The sequence below is a fragment of the Perna viridis genome, chromosome 7, assembly GCF_037379345.1.
Source record: "Perna viridis isolate PV_CMFRI_1.1 ecotype Kerala chromosome 7, ASM3737934v1, whole genome shotgun sequence".
NCBI classification, from domain to species: domain Eukaryota; kingdom Metazoa; phylum Mollusca; class Bivalvia; order Mytilida; family Mytilidae; genus Perna; species Perna viridis.
This window is the reverse complement of record NC_142451.1, coordinates 11,390,583-11,397,660: the sequence shown is the minus strand read 5'-3', so window position 1 is coordinate 11,397,660 and position 7,078 is coordinate 11,390,583.

The window sequence follows — 7,078 nt, the reverse complement described above, 5'->3', positions numbered from 1 at the left end:
GTATCCGGATAAGAGGAATTCAGATAAAAAAAATGATATCAATTTCAAAGAAACAGTTTTTTTTGTAGAACTTTTAAAGGGATTTTATTATTTTCTTTCCCAAACTTTCTCCATGTACGATGCCGTATCTACAGCCTGACTTGACAGTACTTTTTTTCATTTGGTGCATCGTGTGCGTTTAAATCATTGTTAAAAATGGTTACAATATATGATGTGAAATGACGGAGACACGAAACTATTCCATTCCCTCGCAAAATTTAAAAAATCTGAAAATTGGTGTGGGTTTTAGAGGGATTACAAAAAAAGAGGTGTTCCAGTGTATTATTAGTTGCGTATTCTTGCAAAAAAAATTGCAATAATTTACTAATATTCATATAAAAGCGGGTTCCGACCCCTGGACCTCCCCTCGATCCGACACGGTTCCGTTATCTAACCTATGTATTTTTTACATACATATTCAGTGAGATATGATAGTGCGTATTTAGGCAAGCAATGCTAATGCTTCTTATTATGCTTACTCACACACACCTTTGGTTGATTGAATTTTTATGTGAAAATGTCTAAACATTTTCAATCTGTCTTACAAATCTATGTCTGTTCTCTACGAAATTACTATAGGAAATTTAAATGAATTATCCTTCAGTTTCATAATATGAGATTCAAAGTCACCAAATATAGAAAATTGATATTTTAACTTGAATATATGAATTTTAATAGACTAATTATCTGACTGTAAAAAAAAGTTTTTTAAGTAGTTTGTTCCATTGATCAGTGGCCTTTTTTGGAAAATTTGGTTAATTTCATTCACTATTGGAGCAAAATGAGCAAATAATAGCCTGGAATCCCCCCTTTTCTGGAACCGCCACCGCTACCCCTCCCACCCGACCCAGCTTTTCAACCATGATTAAATATAAACGAAGTTGACATTGTGTAGATTTAAACAATTTTGACATGGTGTGCATTTAATGATGTTTTATATTCAGTATTCACAAAACAACTTGTACACAATGATTATAAGCTAAACAATACAGGTTCTTGACCTGGTACATGATTCTCTCAAAAAACGCCAAATTACTAAGACTCGAATTTTTAGCTGCATTACAAGAAAATTTGGTACACAGTTTTTAATTGTGTCACCATGAATGAAAGCAGGTCCAGAAAATAGGCCACATATTTTATGTGATCTCTGTAACTCAACAAAATTCACAATATATATGGTGTATAATACATTTTAAGTACTTCTCTGTCTAAGAATCAGACAAAATGTGTATAAATTGAGGCGCATGAAGAAGAAAAAAAAACGCAGATATTTTATTGCATTATCCAAGTATTTATTTCTCACATCACCTAGAAATAACCATCAAAGCGATTGTTAAGTTTGCCTTTTTTAAGATATTGAAAGGTCAAATTTAGTTGATATGGACAAATGGCGGGAAAATCTTCCCGCACTATGGTATTTCCCTATGTAAGAAGTAAAAATATCAGAGATGCTTCAGGATACATTAAAATATTTTTTTGTTGTTTTCTAGATGTTTTAGACACCTCCCAGGAAAAAAAATGATGTGCCACCCATTGTCTGATTCTTACACAGAATGGCACTTAAAGAGTAATCAAGGGAACCAAGGTTGTAGCGGTAATCAAAAGAATGTAATCCAGGGACAAAGACCAGACATGGAAAACAGACACATACAACAAAGAACATAAAGTAACTAAAATCATACATACAAAGTAACAAAAGTAAATGAGCAACTCGGACTCCACTAAAAACTGGAAGCATGGACCAGGTGCACCGGTATTGTAAGCGTCCTCTGTTTTTCTAGAAACACCCGCCGAGTTGCTCATAAAAAGTCAAGTCCGGGGTAGACAAACGAGGAAAGGCAAACTTTGACCCGTTGAATAAATCAGTTTTCATGGTGCTGATGGATACATCATAACGATCCACGAGTTCATGATGACGACCATAAAACTTCTGTAGTGATGACTTCAATCTTGTAGCAACATAACCCTGTTCCAGAAGCCTATTTGTTAGACTTCTAGCGCGATACAAAAAGTCGGCGTAGTTTCGGCAAGCTCTGGCATAGCGTATGAGTTGTGATATGAACACTCCATACGCAGGAGCCGAAGGGATGTTGCCAAAGATGAAAGGAAAGTTGACAATTCTGAATGAAAAGTCATCACGTTTGTCGTAAAGTTTGGTCAATAGTTTTCCTTTACCATCGATTTCTAAGTGTAGGTCAAGATATGAGGCTGACCTCACAGTATCTGTAGTATCCTTTATCTCAAGTTCTTTTGGGTAGATGCGATGTATCAAATCCCCGAAATTAGGATTGTTTAAAGATAATACGTCATCTATATAGCGGAAACTGAGATTGAAGGATCTAGCCAAAAGATATTCTTTCTTTCTGATTAAATCAGCTATAAAGTCAGCCTCATAAGAGTGAAGAAATAGGTCAGCAAGTAAAGGAGCACAATTTGTTCCCATTGGAATGCCGACCGTTTGTTGAAAAACACGTCCACCACACTGGACAAATATGTTTTCGATTAAAAATTCCAGCATTTTGTAAACATCTTCCTCTATATTTGGAAGATGATTTGGAATTATTTCTTACAAAGTATGAGGAATCTCTACCAAGAACTATATATTTGTATCTAGGTGTACCATCTTTTCTGGAAAAACAACGATGTATAATGTTTTTAAGTCGGGATTTTAATTGAGTATGGGGAATAGAAGTATACAGTGTCGAAAAAATCACAGGTTTTAATGCTATTGTATTCAGATAATAGCCTTGAACTGATTGTCTCCAAAAGATCATTCGAAGTTTTCAGGATCCACATTGAATTAATACCACTAAGGGAGTAACAAGTGTTGTGGTAGGACTGCAGACCCTCTTTGACAGTTGTGAGTATAGAAGTTAAGTTTTGAAAGAGGTTTTGTGGTACATTTTGAAGATCCAGCTATGAAACGTTGTTTGTATGGATTCTTGTGAAGTTTAGGAATCCAGTACATAGACGGTAAATCACAATCATCGTCCTTGGTAGAGAGACCAAAAGAGGATAACACAGAGTTATGGTTTTCCACAATCTCTTCTTTGGAGAGAGTGGTAGCAGTATAGGTCTTATCAATGTTATTATTTTCTACGTCTTCCTGTGATAATAAACATTGGATATAAAACGTTTTGCAGACAAAAACAATGTTGTTTTGGGCTTTGTCTGCTGGCACGACAACATATTTGTCATGTATAGTAGACAATGTTTTTGCTACATCGGGGTTTTTGAAAACTGATGTAGCCTTGGCACTCATTGACCTACTTAAAACTTTCATTCGTTTCAAAATTAAAGACCTCACGGCCTTTAACCACTCTGACAGAGAATCAATGTCTTCTTGTTCTCGTTTTATCCATTTTCTTGCATAGTCCTCGACGGCACCCATAAGAACTGTAAAGTTATAATTCCAATTTATGGAGGGTGGTTCACGGTACTTGGGACCTTTAGAAAGGATATTATGTAGCCAGCACTCCACAGTATTGTAGAACTGCCTAATTTTGGTCTTGTAATCTGATGCTGTATAACATTTATCACTTTAAAAAATTGTCAAGCATCTGTAAATCTATATATCTAGAAATAGCTCCAGCCAAGACCTTCAGGATGCAGCAAAAGTTTTCTGGAAAAAAATACCCACAGCAAATAAGGTTACCATAGAAACCATGCAAAAATATGCGAAAATTTGCAAAAAAGCTCAAAAAGCAGGTTTAAAAATATCAAATATCCCGCAAAATATATTAAATTTTTATTTCATCCCCTGAAACTGTCCAAACTTTTTCCTTCGAAAACCCCATCCTCATATGGGCATCGCCGGTTAGATTTTGAGCTATTTCACTTTTAGCATTTTTAAATTTAGCATGGTAAATAATTGACTTACTTTCACTTTCACAATGAAGTCAAATTGTCATTGAAAAAAAGCCCCTTCAACATTGAAAATATATAAAACATTGCAAAATACTTTGAAAAGTCCCCTTTTTCAGAAAATGTTTTATCAACAAGAGATTCTTCATTTTTAATCACTATAGCAACCACCGTTTTCCATTAATATCATTTTTTCATCCTAGCCAAAAGTGCGAAACTAAACTAAACTGTGGAGTGCTGGCGTAGAGAATCGTTTTCGATAATGGTTAAATCTCCCGTAACGACATGACCAGAAGGACCATATTTGAATGGAGAGCTTTTGCAAGAACAGTCAGGTGGTTTAGCCTTGAAGTCCTCAATCTCGAGGTTCTGCAATAGCCTTTTATAATTGAAAATTTTGGATGCAATGGGTGAAGTATAGGAATATGAAATAATTGGTATGGATTTGTCTTTGAAATATGGGGGAATTTTTTTGGTAACGTTTTTGTGATGGAGGATGTTAGCCAAATTAATTGCATCTATACCTTTGTTGACAAACGGTAGTGGAAGAAATGATCGTTTTTCTTCATCTTGACTTTTCACACAAACTGGTTTAAAGAGTGTGGAAACCAACGTCCAAAATGTATAATGATGAGGTGGGGTCAGAAACAGGAGTGTCAAGACTTGTTTTGTAAAGGGAGTGTAGTAGAGTGAGAGGTATAGAATAAAGTTTGGTTCTAATGTGATGAAGTCCAAGAGGTTTTTGTATGAAAGGAAGGAGACCATCTATGGAGACATCATGTAACTTAGGTGACGTATAGTGGCGATGGCCATGACTCCTTTCCCGTCTTGGATTTCTGTCAAATAAATTCATCACATTCATGCTATTGTTATATTGGCTTGAAAGGTTTCCTATACTTTTGATGTTGTCTTTGCATCCGTAAGGTATTGCAGTACCTAGTCTGCGTATCCGGTACTCCTCTCTTTCTCTACGATAGTTTTTACTTAGAACGGGACTGTTCGTAGGATGGTAAATTTTTTCTAAAATACGAACTTTCATGGAGAGGATTGAATAATCTTGTTGATTAAAGTGTTGATAAACTGTCGGGAATTTGGTGGTGTTAATTCCCGAACGATGACCGCACATTCTTTTGTTTAATCGTTCTTGGGTTTCTCCGACATATATTAAACCACATAAGTTGCATTCTAATCCATATATTAAGTTTGTTGATTTGCAACTTAAGTCATCGTGACTTCTTGTATGGAAGGTTTTGTTTGTAAGGGAACTGGAGAAGTAAGGGTCGGTTATAATAATGTTGCATGTTTTGCAATTTTTAATACCACATTTTGATATGGTACAATGTGGTTCGTCATCGTTGTAGTCAAATATATCGTTTAAAGTGATGGAACATGGTTTGATTATTTTAAAGCTTCAGTTAATGTGAAGAAAGCTGCAACAAAAAAAGTTGTGGACGGACGAACGGACAAGAGAAAAGACGGCGGATGTACACCACGACCATTTATGACACCTTCCGCAAAGCGGGGGTATAAAGTAATAAACCGTTATTGTCCTAACTTTGCATATAGTCCATGGGCTTGGAGGGTCCATCGTGCACCCCTCACTCATCAACTTTATGGTGACTTTCAGGTACCTCTTTATATATCTCACTTTACCGAATCAATTTGTCACCAAAAGAATATTATTCCTTTTCAGTATAAGCCTGTAATTGTACCCGACTGGGTAGAAAAGGCATGATTTTTGTGACTCAGTTGTTCCTTGGACAGAATGTATGAAGAAACTTAAAACATTATAGGTATCATCATGTAGCCCAATGTTTAGGCTTTATAATGGTACCAAGAAAAATGCAGATGCATGTAGGGTTTGGGAGAAAAAGGGAAAAAATGTACCCTTACCACACCGAAAAATAGCTTTAAATGACATATTTTTCAATGTCAAAACCCCTAAAGTAATTATGCTTCAGTAAAGAATGGTTTATTTCCTGTTTATTATTATCACCATTAATACTTATGGGGTTCTTCTTTTGATGACGTGTGGCGATTTTCGTTGTCAGAATTTATCCAAAAATGCAAAAAAAATGGCTTTTCGATTGTTCTAAATTTGGAAATCGCATCTATCCCAAAGAAGGATACTACAGACACTGTTAAGTCAGCTTCAAATTTAATCTTTTCCTACAATTAGAGATCGATGGTAAAGTTAAACTGTTGACAAAACTAAACGACAAACGCGATGACTTTTCATTCCGTATTCTCAACTTTCCCAAATAATCTGTTACGACATCCCTTCAGATAATCTGTTGCAACATCACTTCAGCACCTGCGTATGGAGTTTTCATATCACAACTCATACATTATGTCAGAGCTTGCCGTAACTATGCAGACTTTTTGTATCGCGCTAGACTTCTTACAATTAAACTTATGGAACAGGGTTATGTTGCTACAAGATTAAGTCATCACTACAGAAGTTTTATAAACTTGTGGATCGTTACGGTGTTTCCATCTGCACCATGAATGCTGGTTTGTCCAACGTGTCATAGTTTCCCTTTCCTCTTTCGTCTACCCTGGACTTGACTTTTTATGAGCAACTCGGCGGGTGTTTCTAGGAAAGCTGATCGAGCTAGGACGCTTACCCTACCGATACATCCTGGTCTATGCTCTCGATTTTTAGTGGAGGCCGAGTCGCTCATTTATTTTTGTTACTTTGTGTGTATAATTTCGGTTATTTTATTATCTTTGTTTTCTTTGTCTGGTTTCTATATCTGGTTTTTTACCCTGGATAACATTCCTTTGATTTCCGGTAGAATTTTGGTTCCATTGATTTTCAAGACAGAGTTTTCAAAAAATGTTTAAAATATTACCCCTACCCCTACAAAACTGGTCTCGGTATCAGACAGAATTCTCATTCGGAGCATACTTACATTGTAGAACTCATATTTTAGGCATTCATAATTAAATACATTTTTGGAATATTCTTTCTTGAAAATTAATTTTCCGTGGTTTATTTAGGTAGAAAATTAAATTATCGATCGAATGATTCCAAATTTGAGACGTTTAATGGGGCAATAACGTGTAGATTCGAGCCAGGTAATGCTTTATACGGACAGACAACTAGATTCCATTGGAATCTAGTTATGCTTCCCTCATAACTGAATCGTTTCGTCTACTGTAATGAATCCCA